We start from the raw sequence: 13,340 nt of genomic DNA on the forward strand, positions 1-13,340 counted from the left end.
AGCATGGTAATTAAACATTTGTGAGTGAGGCTGGTTTCTAGGGAGGATGGCTTAAGAGTCCCTGAGAGCCAAATCCTTTGTTTACTTTCCAACACAGTCTCCTCAGATACGAGGAACAGGTTGACACGCTGGTTTCCCACCTCCCAGTAAGTCAGATTCCAGAACCCGGCAGAGGACACTATTTCTGTGCCTCTTCTCACCTTGTCTTTGGCTCTTGGCCTCCTATGCAGAGAGTCATCAAAAGATGGTTGAAGAGTCCATGCTTTTAACAGGAAGTAGGAACTGCCTTTCTGAGTTTACTCAACCTGTCTTCATTACACATGAGCTCGTTGAGACAAGACCACTCTGAAATATCACTGACTCCACACAGGTGACTGACAGCACCAGGCAACAGCCACAGGTGGCCCCACAACCAGCCCATAGAGAGGGGTGGGTGCCAAGTGCTGGTGTTCTGCTCACTGGACCACCCCAAACATCCTAAGAGCCAAGGTAAAGAATAGAGACAGAGGGGCCCCCACTGGAGGACATGCAAACATGCACAAACTGATTTACACTCCCCCTTCAACATATTTCTTTTTTCCCCAATGTTAAACTTGTCCTTTATTCTGTGTTACAGTTCCAGTGTTATTTTATTATACTTTTAACTGTAACAACTAACATTTAGGCCGATGCTATCCTACTTAGTCTAATGAAGGCTTTTAAATATTCTGAAGAACATATAGTATTGTCCTCATTTTCCAGACAAGGGAAGTTTAGAGATATTATGTACCTTACTCAAAATAAAAAGTTAGTAAATGGCGGAGTGAGGGTTGGACCCAGGTCTGAAGACTCTGGAACACGTGCTCTTAAGCACTTTGTTACATAGCTTTATTTGTGTCAATTATCTAAGACCTTAAAATGTGTTTTTACTCACAAACAAGCATATGGATGTAGACATTACATGCACATATACATATTACCCCGCCAATCCTATTTATATAAACACACACACACACACACACACACACACACACACACCTGGTTATGGAAGGATTGGATAGAATGAAAGAGATGGTGCTATACACCATACACTGTTGTATGGAGGAGGGTGTAAGGAAGATGAGACTTGAGGTACACTTATTATGGATGGGAAACATTAATACCCCGCACTTCAAATGTTTCATGGAGACCCTAGCAAGAGGGAGCTGAGCTGTGTATCCATGCGTTTGGGGCACTTTCAGTGCATAAAGCTGTCATATAGTATAAGCCCACCATTAATCAATCGTATAGTATAAACTCACCGTTAAATAAGCAGGTGGAGTGACATCACCAAAATGGTAATATAGGTTGTTTTTGACTTGGCTTCTCTTCATAAAAACAGCAACAATGTTTCAGTAAGTAACTATGGAAAGAATCCTAGAATATGGGGTGAAGCTGAAGCACCCCCTTCACCACAGATACCAAGACAGGCTGCATTACAAGGGTAAGAGAAGTAGCTCCATGCCAGCCACATTGGTTCTCTCTCAGACCAGCACAGTGTCACATGGAGAGGTCTCTTTTTGCCTCCAGTTCTTCAAGTAGGATAAGAGAACCCAGGGAGGACAACCAGCTTCCCCCAGCACTGTAAGTCACTTTTCAGGAACCCGTACTCTATTCTCATGCCATAAAATTGTAGTGGAATATGTGGGGCTCAACCAACCAGGAATCTGCCTGTGACAGAGAGGTGGGAAGGGGCTTGCACCAACCAGCAAGTGGATCTTTGCAGACTGAGTCATACCTACAGAAACCAAGTAGTAAACCCAATGAGCAGCTTTGCTCATCTGCAGAGCCAAGTCAGGGGTACAGTGACCAGGAAACTCAGCAAGGTACAGTTCTGCCTGACTCTGATCCCCAGATGAGAAATTTCATGGCCCTAGATCCTGGTTTGGACATGCCCAGGGAAGGTGATGAGTCACATCCCTATCCAGTGGAGGGTACTTTGCAGCCCTATCTGACCAGAGAGCTAGTAACAACCCCTAGAATCTGTGTGGCCCCAGAGCAAAGCCAAAATCAGTATGGAGGTTCCCTGTGGTACATAGGCAGAGGAATTCATTCATAGCCAAGGTTGAGAGTAGTTCCTGGCCCAGGCTAACTGGAGTCCCTGTTTGAGAAACTGGCAGAGTCAACATTTTATAGAGCAAAGCTAGTGGCTGTGCTCAGCCATGGACCCTGGGGAATGGATCAGCTTGAGTCAAAACAAAAGATAACTTTACCAGTTTCAAAGTTGCTTCTCCCATGGGACCCAGTCAGGGACTCTAATTCATAGCCCCATACATCACTGGATAAAATCTTCAGCTTGTTTGACCAGGGAACCTACTCAAAGCATATGGGAAACAACATAGCCTAGTCAACAGGCTTAGGTACTGTAGTACTTGAACAGAGAGCATAGCCTGTAGCTTCCCTCATTTGCAGCGTTGGTGGTCTCATTTGACCAGGGAATCCAGTGCAAACTTAGGCCTAATTCAAGACCACAAACAATGAGCTGCTCAGCCCTGGACCATGGCCTGCTGCCCTGTGAGAGCAGGGAAGCCAGTTGATAGCCACTTCCTCTACTGACTAGAGTACTAGTCAGACTATTTACATAAACCTGACCAGAGAATTCATGCCACCACAGAGCTTAAGTCAGTAGTCCAATCCAAGTCCTCTCAGTCAGAGACATATATCTACATTTCTGTCCTCAGAGCACATACAATTGTCTCACCAAAAATAGACAATGACAGCAGGCCCCACCTGCCCAAAGATAATACCAGAAGATACAACCAGAAGCCCAAACTTAGCTAACTGGTGAAGAATGGTCTCTGCCAAAACAGACTTGTAAAGAGAAGTCTGGTTACTCAAATGTATTCCAATGTAAGGAATCAAGGATCATAAAAAATCAGATAAATATGACACCACTAAAGGAAACTAATAAACCCCCAATAACCGATCCTTAAGCAATGGGGATCTATGAACCGTCAAATAATCCAGAATAATCTTCTTAAGGAAGCCTTGTGAACTATTTAAAAAACTGACAACTAAATGAAATTCAAATAATAATTCATGGACAAAAAAAAAAGTTTGACAAAAAATAGCAACTATCAAAAATAGTGAAACAGAAATTCTGGAGTTGAAAAACACAATAATTGAACTAAAGAATTCAATAGAGAGTTTTAAAGGTAGACTCAACCATGCAGAAGAAAGAATGAGGGACCTGGAGAATTATCCAGTCAGAGGGGGAAGAAGAAAGAAGAGTGAAGAAAGCCTGTAAGAATTAGAGGACAGAAGGAGAGGAAACAACACCCTCAATATGGGAATCCCAGAAAGAAAAGAGAAAGGGATGGAATGTATAGTTAAAGCAACAATGGTTGGCAAATCTGGGGAAAGAAATGGATATCCAGAACCTTGAGGCCCAAAAGACTTCAAATAGGAACCTCAATAGGGCCATAGTGAGATATATTAAAATTGTCAGAATTCAAACATAAGGAAAGAATTTTAAGAGCAGCACCAGAAAGGGTAAAGTTACATACAAGAAATTCCCACAAGACTATTAGCGAATTTTCAACAAAAAGTTTTTCAGGCGAAAAGAGCATAGGATGACATATTCAAATGCTTAAAGAAAGTAACTGTCAGCCAAAAATTCTATACCAGGACTTACAAACAGTACATAACCATAAACTTTTACATTAGGAAGCAAGAACTATCCCAAATAAACTAAATTATTCTATGCCTTAAGGAATTAAGAACAGAGTCCGAGGTTACCAGAAGAAAAGAAATAATAAGGACCAGAGCAGAAATAAATGAAATAGAGAACAGAAAAACAATAGAAACATTAAACAAAGGAGGAGTCAATTCTTTGAAAATATAAACAAAATTGACCAGCACTAACTAGAGTAACCAAGAGAAAAAGAGAAAGGACTCAAATCATCAAAATCGTAAATGAAAAAGGAGTCACTGCAATTGATAACACAAAAACTCAAAGGATCATTAGAGGTTTTTATGTTTATAGAGGTTACTATATGCTAACAAGCTGGACAACCTAGAAGAATTTAAAAAAAAATATCTTAGAAGCATACAACTTACTAAGACTGAATCAGAAGAAAAATAGAAAATCTGAATTGACCACTTAGTAGTAAAGAGATGATCAATAATTAAAATTCTCCCAATAAAGAAAGGTTCAGGACCAAATGACTTCTCTGGCCAATTTCACCAAATATTTAAAGAAAAATTAACATCAATTCTTTTCAAACTTTTCCAAAACAAACAAACAAAAAAATGAAGCATAGAGACACTCCCAAGTTCATTTTACAAGGCCAGCATCATTCTCATTCCATAGCCAGAAGAGGACACTACTAGAAAAAACTACCAGCCAAAATCCCTGATAAAGATGGATGCAAAAATTCTCAGTAAAATGCTAGCAAACCAAATTCAACTGCACATTAGAAGGATTATTCACCATGATCAAATGGAATTTATTCTTGGGATGTGAGGATGGTTCAACATACACAAAGTAGGCAAAACACTCCCAGAATTTATATACAACCACAAAAGAATAGCCAAAAAGAAAAATCGTGAGAAAGAACAAAGGAGGAGGCATCACATCTGATTTCAAGCCATACTATAAAGCTATCATTATCAGAACAATATGGTGCTGTCATAAGCAGACAAATAGATCTACAGATCAGAACTGCGAACCCAGAAATAAACCCAAGCATAAAAGATCAACTTATATTTGACAAAGGAGCATATATAAAATTATATATATATATATATATATATATATATATATATATATATGTATGTATAATTCAACCATAAAAAAGAGGAAATCCAAATGTGGGGTGTTGTGTTTTGTTCTTTAATTTTTCATATAATCTGGTTAACTCTTTATAAATAATTGTTCTCTGGAATCATCTATAGAGATTCTGTGACTTACCTTCCGTTCCCCGCCCCCGCCCCCCCCACTGGACAATATCGAACCAGTGCATGACATTGCAGACCTAGTGCCTCTGTGCTCTCGGTTGCCTCATCTTCCACACAGAGCATCACACAGGAGCAAAAACCACTTCTCTTTCACCTTCCCCCTCCTTCTGCCTCCCCATATAATCAAGTCATTAATTTATTCATTTGTTCAACAACAAAACTCACTGAATACCCACTATATGCCAGGTACTGTTCTAGGCCCTGGAGATAAGGGTGGTAAAGAATAGCCAATGCTGGTGTAGACACCGACAATAAGGAAAATAAATAAAATATGTTAGACATTAGACAGTGAGGGAGACAAAGGAGACACGGGAAGTGTGAAGGAGAGAGGAAGTGTCAGGGGTCATTGCAAATTTACACAGGGTGTCCCAGGAAGGCTTTGCTACGGTGACATTTGAATAAATGAAGTGCATGAGTGAGCCATGCATTCATCAGGGGCAGAGCACACCCTAAGACTAGGACATGGGGTTGAGAGCCTGATGCAGGAGCATATCTGACAAAGAGGAACAGGATGGCCACGTGTGGCTGAAGTGAGGGAATGTCCCTGGTTTCTAAGTGTTTCTTTATTATATAAATGTGTATGTACATACAATTGTGTGAGAGAAAGAGAGGAAAAGAGGAAGTAGGGGAGGGGAACAAGGACAAGAAGTGACAAAGGGAGGGAGGTGTAAAGAAGGAAAGGAGGAGAGGGAGAGAGAGGAGGAAGGTAAGGGGCAGGGAGAGAGAATGAGAGACAGACAGAAGCTGCCTCCCTGATGTCTGTTCTTTGAGGTCAGGGACATTCATTAATTGTCCTTGTTCTAATCTGGCTAAGTTGGGAATGTACAGAGAGGAAACTCTCAACAGATGCTATAAACAACTAGAGGAATATTCTCCGGTGGAGGGGGATTTAATAAAATAGTTGCTAATTGAATTGAAGCAACTCAGATGGCAGCAGGTCCACCATGCCACCTACTGGGGTATGCCCTTAAGAATTCTCTGCCTGTTGGGGAGCCTGGGTGGCTCAGTGGTTGAGCATCTGCCTTCGGGTCATCATCCCGGGGTCATGGGGTCAAGTCTCACATCAGCCTCCTTGAAGAGAGCCTGCTTCTCTCTCTGCCTCTCTCTCTGCGTGTCTCTCATGAATAAATAAATAAAATCTTAAAAAAAAAAAGAATTGTCTGCCTGTTGAATCAAAATGTGTAAATATGCTTCCAACATGAGAGAATAGCTTCTTAGAACCAGATCAGCACCTATACGTGTCTTCATGGGCCAAAGCCCTATAGCAAGCTCAATTGCTCACTTCTCAAAGATCCAAGCAAACCTCTATAACAGGGAAAACCATCAAGAAAGTATTGGTAGGTGTACTCTCTCTTTTACACACACACACACACACACACACACACACACACACATTTTAGGGAAGAATTTGTTCTGGATCAATTGTCTGCTTTACTTAGTCACACAAATCTAGGTAATAGGACAAGAAAGAAAAACCATGGAAGAGAGGGGCTGGCTAAGGATATAATTAAAACCTAGTGTAAAAGGCAAAACAGAAATAAGTCATAGGGGATCATAAAGAATCATTTCCCCCTTTGAGGAACTGAGTAAAGATTCTAGAGACTTTCAATTAGTTTTTGAATACTGGACCTTTTTCTTGGAAAATAGAGCACTGAGACTGGGTGGGCCACAGATCGCTTAGGAACATATTCAATTTATGCTCTGGAGGTAAGGAAGGGTACAAGTTTCAAAATTAGTGTTCTTAAAGATTTGTGCTACTTTTTTTTCCCTCCTGATTTCTCTTTTATGCTTAAAGAACAACATGTCTCTTTATCCACCACCCCCCCCCCCCAAAAAAGCCTGTAAAATATGAGAGATTCGATAGGGTCATTTATAAAACCCCTTGTAGTGATGTTTATGTTGAGGTGCCCTCTACTGAAGGCAAAGCCAGAAACTTGTCAATAAGTGAATGGTTCTTGTTCCTTGAAGTGGAAGTAGCCAAGTGACCTAAGATGAATTCTCAGAGCCTCCTTTTGAGAGGCCCCAGTGATCTTGCCATTGGACTTAAATTCACAGGAGAAGACTGGGAAAATTCCTAGGATTCAAGCCCACTTGGCAGGAAGGCAGTGTCTGACAACAGTGTCTGAACTGGCTCCCTACCAAAAGGAACAAAAGCCAAGAAACATGAATGGAGATATGACCAGGAGATGAGGACAGAGAAGGGAAGGTGAAAATCCTGATTAAGAAAAAGAAGACAGGATGAAATGAATAGACTGCATTAGCATTCAATGAAAACTCTAAGAAATCTAGTAAAGGTGAGAGAGATGGGGTCCCTCAAGATAAAAAAAAACAACGAAGTTTTGTAGAGGAAGTGACTCGGGTAGGGACTAGGAAGACTAAGTAAATTCTGATTTCAAATCAGGCTTGAGCCTGAATGCAGACACATGACTTAATTATAGACTCTGCTGGGGATGGTTCAACTGAGTATCCTGCCTTTTTTTCTTTTTTTTCATTTCCAAACTTTAGAGGAACTAGAACACTGAATAAAGTGTGGGCTGAGCCTGTGATCTCCAGGCATGAATTAAAGTGAATCACCATCCCCTTACTCCCCAGTGGGGTAATGACTCCCTAACCTCAAGAACATAGGAACTCTGACCATTCAGCCACAGGTATGAGCTCCACAAAAGAGCCTCAGCAAATCTCCCTGGTCCCAAACACGAGGTATCATTTGTGGGGTAAGCACAAAGAACCCACTGTCCCCACAGATCTCTGTTGAAGGGCCTCAATCTTCACTCACATTACATTGACCCAGGCCAACAACTTCCACATCCCTAGACTTCATGTCAGCCTAACTCTTGCTTCTGCTTCCTATTGGCTTTATCTGGAATAACTTCTTCCTTGCCTCTCCGAATTTTATTCTCTCTTCAATAGGCAGGGTGAGCACCAGCCCTTCTTTGAAGATTAGTGAATAGTTCACCCCCTAATCCTATGCTAGCATGGCCCAGGGTCTAACACACATCCTACAGAGCTTGATTATACATTCTACCTTGTTCAAATCTCTAATGCACGATAGAAGATGTCGCCCCTCCCACCCACACCTACCCCTCTAATGTGTGGTATGAACGACATTTTTTATGACCTTTCTTCACTAGTCATACACAGTGGTTAGCCTAAGACTGGGAATTTGGAAGAAGACAAACCAATGTCTTCACTGAGAAATTTCTTATAGCTAGAAGAGGAACCTTGTACTCTTGGTGTTAAAGGTGTGAGGAGGTAAGTCAGTGACAGCCACCCTTCTTTGCCTCCACCATATGATGAAAGCTGGTGTGTAGTAGATAAGGATGAAGCTGACATTGAGAGCGGAGCTGAGACAGAGACAGAGAGAGCCAGAAAGAAGGAGGTAGAATGGGGGTGGGATGAGAGAATGAGAGACGAGTCCTAACAGTGTTCATGTCCCTGGTTCTAGATGCTGTGGTCCTGGGATCTGCCCTGTTTTCTTTGATTTTATGAGCTACTTGTGTTAAATTCCTCTTCCTACTTATGTCTGTTTCCTATAACCAAGAGTCCCGACTACCTGGCCGGTACTCCAAACCATTAAATTATGTCATATGTGTTAAATGTTTATCACATTGGTTAGCCTATGGTTTAAGCACACGCATACAGATGATAGCTGCCCATCTTCATTTGGAAACTGTAAAGCATAGTGATAAGGTTTGTGGACTCTGGACACAAATTTTTTGGGTTTCAATCCTAGACCTACTGCTTAGTATCTGTGTGACCTTAGATGAATTATTTCTCTGTGTCTTAGTATCTTGTCTGTAAGATGGAGATTATGGTGAAGATTGAATAGCTCAACACATACTACGTCCTTAGAATGCTGATGATTATCAACCTTACCTAAACTCTCAAGGTTTGCATGGTCACGTCCCCCAAGTAACTAGGATCAAAACTGTCTTAAATGCAGAGTATGTGTCTTAAAATTTGCATATCAGATATCACATGTAAGATATGCAGCAGGCTTGCACAAATGTTGAATAAATGACTAAACTAACATTTCTTTATAAAATGCTCTCTAGCAGTTTAAGGTGAGTGAGTTTTCTCTTCTAAGTTAGACCCTGCACACGGACAGGTGACAGGGCCAGTGCTAGAGACATGTTAGGAATATGTCCTTTCCTGATTCTCCTCCACATTTGAAGAGCAAAACCAGAGGCACTGAAGGCATTTGGGGGTCATTGCCCCCTTTGCTTTTCTGAAGTTTCTCTAGCAGTTCCTCAGGAGCAAATGGAAAAATCTATGTGGCAAATACAGAGCGACTTTGTCCCATTCCCCAAAGCACTGGCCTTTGGATGCTAAATGGAACTGTTCTCAGATCTGTTTCGAACAAGCACTTTGTGAAATTCTTAGGGCTCCTTTGAGGTGACAGTCATAGGAGAACCCTAGGGTAATCTTACTCTGTGGGGTGGTTATGAGATTATCTCCTTGTCCACTGGGGACTGTCAATAATGGCAGCTCAGAGCAGCTGCAGAATCTGAAGGAAGATGAAAAAAAAAAAAAAAAACCCTCACCAATCCACGGCGCCTTGATGCCATCAATGAATGCAGTGCCTATCTCCAGCTGATTTCATCTAATGTGATAACACTCATGATAATAAATATTGTTAAAAATAAAAGTCACTCTGGGGATTGAGAATCACTGGGACAGGTGTTCAGAATGAGAAGAGTGCAGTAATTGGGTGACTTATTCATTATTGGAAATGCCGTTTAAAATCTATTGCATTTAAAAAAACAATACTTCAGCTGCTCTCTGGCCTTCCAAAGTCATTAGCTGGTGTTCTTTATCTGTTTGTTTTCCTCACTGAAGTGAGGTTTTTAATGTCACATAAGAACTAACTTGACTCGGTGCCAACATTTCAGAGTGAATGATGAAGCCCTTCTGAGGCTCACACATCACTCCGCACGATGCTTCTCCTCTTTAGAGCTCATTGTCTCCGCAGTCTGGGAATGGGGCTGCAGGGAGGGAGGGGGAGCCAGTACAGTCTCTGCTTGACAACAAAGCCCATGTGGAGTCATGGGAGATGGTCATAGTTTTCCACAGTCCACACAGTCAGGCTGTTCAAGAACGCTGAGGGAGGGCCTCCTGGACCTCTCAGTCCACATTCTCAGAGAGGAGATGCAAATCTGTTTTAGGCAGTACCCTTCTCCGGCATTTTTGAAGTACCTCATCCTTCTTTATCTCAATCAGGAAAAGACTATCATAAGGGCAGATTGTCCCATACCATAAACCAAAATGACCGAGGTTCCAACAGAAGACCTGAGCTCCGCTGTTATGTAGCAAGTTTCTAGTTGTCCTTGAAGTAGGTTTTGAAACACCCATTCACCTTCTTGTTCAGACATTAGCTCCAGATTCTACATGAATTATCCATAATTTGAATTTCTAAGGCTGGGTTTGCTCTTGTCCCTTGGAGGAATCCTTACCGTGTTGTGAGGTGTGGGGGAAATTGGATTTGAGAACTTGCTTTGGCCTAGAAGATTTGCTGACCTTCTGCAGGGATAGCAAATTGTGTTCCTGTTGAATTTCATCTTCTGAGGTGGCCTCCTCTGAGTTTCTCTGAGTTATGAAGGGAAAAATCTATCCAGGAAGTAGGGAAGTGCTTTATGCTATTTAATCCTACGTAAAGTTGGCTGGGAAAGTCTTGGACCAAAACTTCCCTATCCAACCTCTAAAGGTAAACCCTTTGGGGTGATTTCCTGCCAAAGGTATCCCTGGGGGTTGGAAGAAAAGGGTGGAGGAGTGGCTAAATGTTCCCCTATTCTTTTGGGAGAGCAAGCAGAACAATTCACAACCACATTCTGAGGATTGGCACCCAGGAAGTGTCAAAAATACACAGAAGAGCTCCATTCCACCAAGCTCTCAGAACAAGGCAGCATACTAAAGGCTGGGGACCTAAAAATCAAAAGAGGCAGAGTTCTTGCCCTCTGGGAGTTCATGAGTATTTGTCATAAGGGACCTTAGATGCTAGACAGGCAACAAAAAGGTTCAACCCCACATGAGCAGGTATCTGCCAAGGAATGACTCGAAGGTTGAAAGCCAGGAGGTCTGGGTTTTACTCTCTCCTTGGCCATTAAATGTTCATTTCTTCATGATTCTTTCTCATCCTGCAAAATATAAACATGAAAACCAAGTTTCCTGCAGAAGGATTTTCCCAAAGTCCCCCAGTCTAGATTAAGTCTTCCATGTGTCTTTCCCATGTCATTTATCAAAACGATAATTATATAGATCTTTTTGTGATCGTTCATGTAGGATTTGTCTCATCTATCAGTTCAGAAGCACCAGGAGGGAGGGCAGGGGTCATGCGGCTGTGGTATCGACTGTGCCCCAAGACGGTACCTGGCGTAAAGTAGATAGCATTAAATATTTGAGAATAAATTCAAAAATAGAAAAGTTTTACCTCTATTAGTCCTGAGCCATGGCAAAGCTGATGCTTGACATCAAAACAAAGAAACACACAAAGTGAAAACAGAGCCATACAGAAAAGTATTTAGTCCCCTTACCTTGTCCCACAGATGGGGAACTTGGTCTTGAATGAAGGTAACTTCTTTACCGATGAGAACACTAGGAAAACACAGTAACGGATGCTTGGAAAGATGTTCCATACAGGTGTTTTATGCCTGTCTTGCCCTATATTTTGACTTGTCCATTTTTTTTTCAGCCATTTAGGGATGACAGGGAGGGGCCTGGAACTGCAGAGCTCACCCTGTTCCCTCTGTGGCTGAGCCACAGCCCTACAAAGCAAGCCAACGTGGAGAAGCCAGAGCACGTCTCATCGTGGAGCTGCTCAGAGGGCCGGGAACTCCCAACTGGCTGCTGAATAGCGTCTCCGATATACCAAAGAAGTAAATTAAATGCATTAATCTCAGTGAGAGTCACCATTGAGGCATTCAGGGCTCCACAGAAATTTCCAACAATTGGCCTCATTTGCTTCAATAACAAATAAAAAAAAAGAGAGAGAGAGAGAAGGAGGGAGAGTTTGGGTGGATACGAGCGGCTATTTTTCTGCTCTCCTTCTCCAGACGGGTAATCAAAATGAAGTTCCACATTGAGAATATGCATTTCATTTTATTCTATACTTGAAAGCAAACACATTTGGCCCTTTCTCCTGTAATAAGGCAAATCCTTTATCTGTTATTCATTTAAGAACATAAAGATGATGTTGGTGACACCAAGACCCTGCAAGCTTCATTTCAGCCTCTTCGCAGCATAAAAAGGCAAATTTATTCTGGTTAAGATAGGTTTGTGCCGGGTACATGACATTCATTCTCTTAAACCGTGGAGGCTGCAGCTATATGGATCTATTTATGTTTTTATTTCTATTTTTCAATCATTTTCTTTCTATTTGTGGGTCTGGGAGAAGCCCGTCCTCCCAAATCGTGCACCGAGGTTGACTACGTATTTTGTAGGATTTGAGAGAAAGTTCAGCACCGTCTAACCCCGAAAGTCCTGATTTGGGCTCATTTTTCAGAACTTAACCAAGAAAACGAATGTTAGAAAAGACACAAGACTGAAAATCAGAAGAGGTGGGCTCAGCCTTGGCTGTGTTGTCGATTTTGAACGAGTCGGTTAATAGAAACGAAAACTCATTGCTTCCATTATCCCATTTAAGCCTCAAGACAATCCAGTGGATTGAAATATCACAAATTTCATGTCATATTTGAGGAAAGAGTCTTGGGGAGGTTGGGAAGTCGTCTTTGGGCACCCAGCTGGTGCATAAAGGAGCCAAGATTTGGACCGAGGTCAACTGCTTGAGAAGCCTGAGCTCCTGTTAGCTATTTCACACTGCCTCGGGGCCTGAATTACCCTTTTAAGGATTTGGTTTTTTTCTTGCTAATACCTAATAAGGCCTCTCTCCCAGGAGTTTTGGGTAGAATCAGCTAAGAAAATATAAGTATGTTGGAAATTATTAAAATAACATAAAGGAAAGGTATTATTATGATTATAAGATCATAATGTATTGAACTTACCAACACAAATATTAAATAAATTCCACCATCTAATCACTTTTTAAATATTTTCTCAGGATATACAAACAGAATATGCTCCTATGGGTGTGAGTGTGCTTTTCCCAAAAGGAATTTACGTGACACGCTGAGAATCTCTCTGGGAAGAGACTTACTCTTGAGGCAAGAAATTAGGACTTTGGCAGGTGAGAAAGAATATAAAATAAGGGATGGATGGGGCAATTTCTCTCTCTCTCTCTCTCTCTCTCTCTCTCTCTCTGCAGATGTCAGTTAGCTCTGGGCCCAAAGGATAAAAGCAATTAAACTGGGTTGGTGTGAGCTTCTTTAGGCCCTAGAGAGCCAAAAACAAAAAGGGAATTTCACCTAGTA

This window comes from Vulpes vulpes, chromosome 12, assembly GCF_048418805.1.
Source record: "Vulpes vulpes isolate BD-2025 chromosome 12, VulVul3, whole genome shotgun sequence".
Taxonomy (NCBI): Eukaryota; Metazoa; Chordata; class Mammalia; order Carnivora; family Canidae; genus Vulpes; species Vulpes vulpes.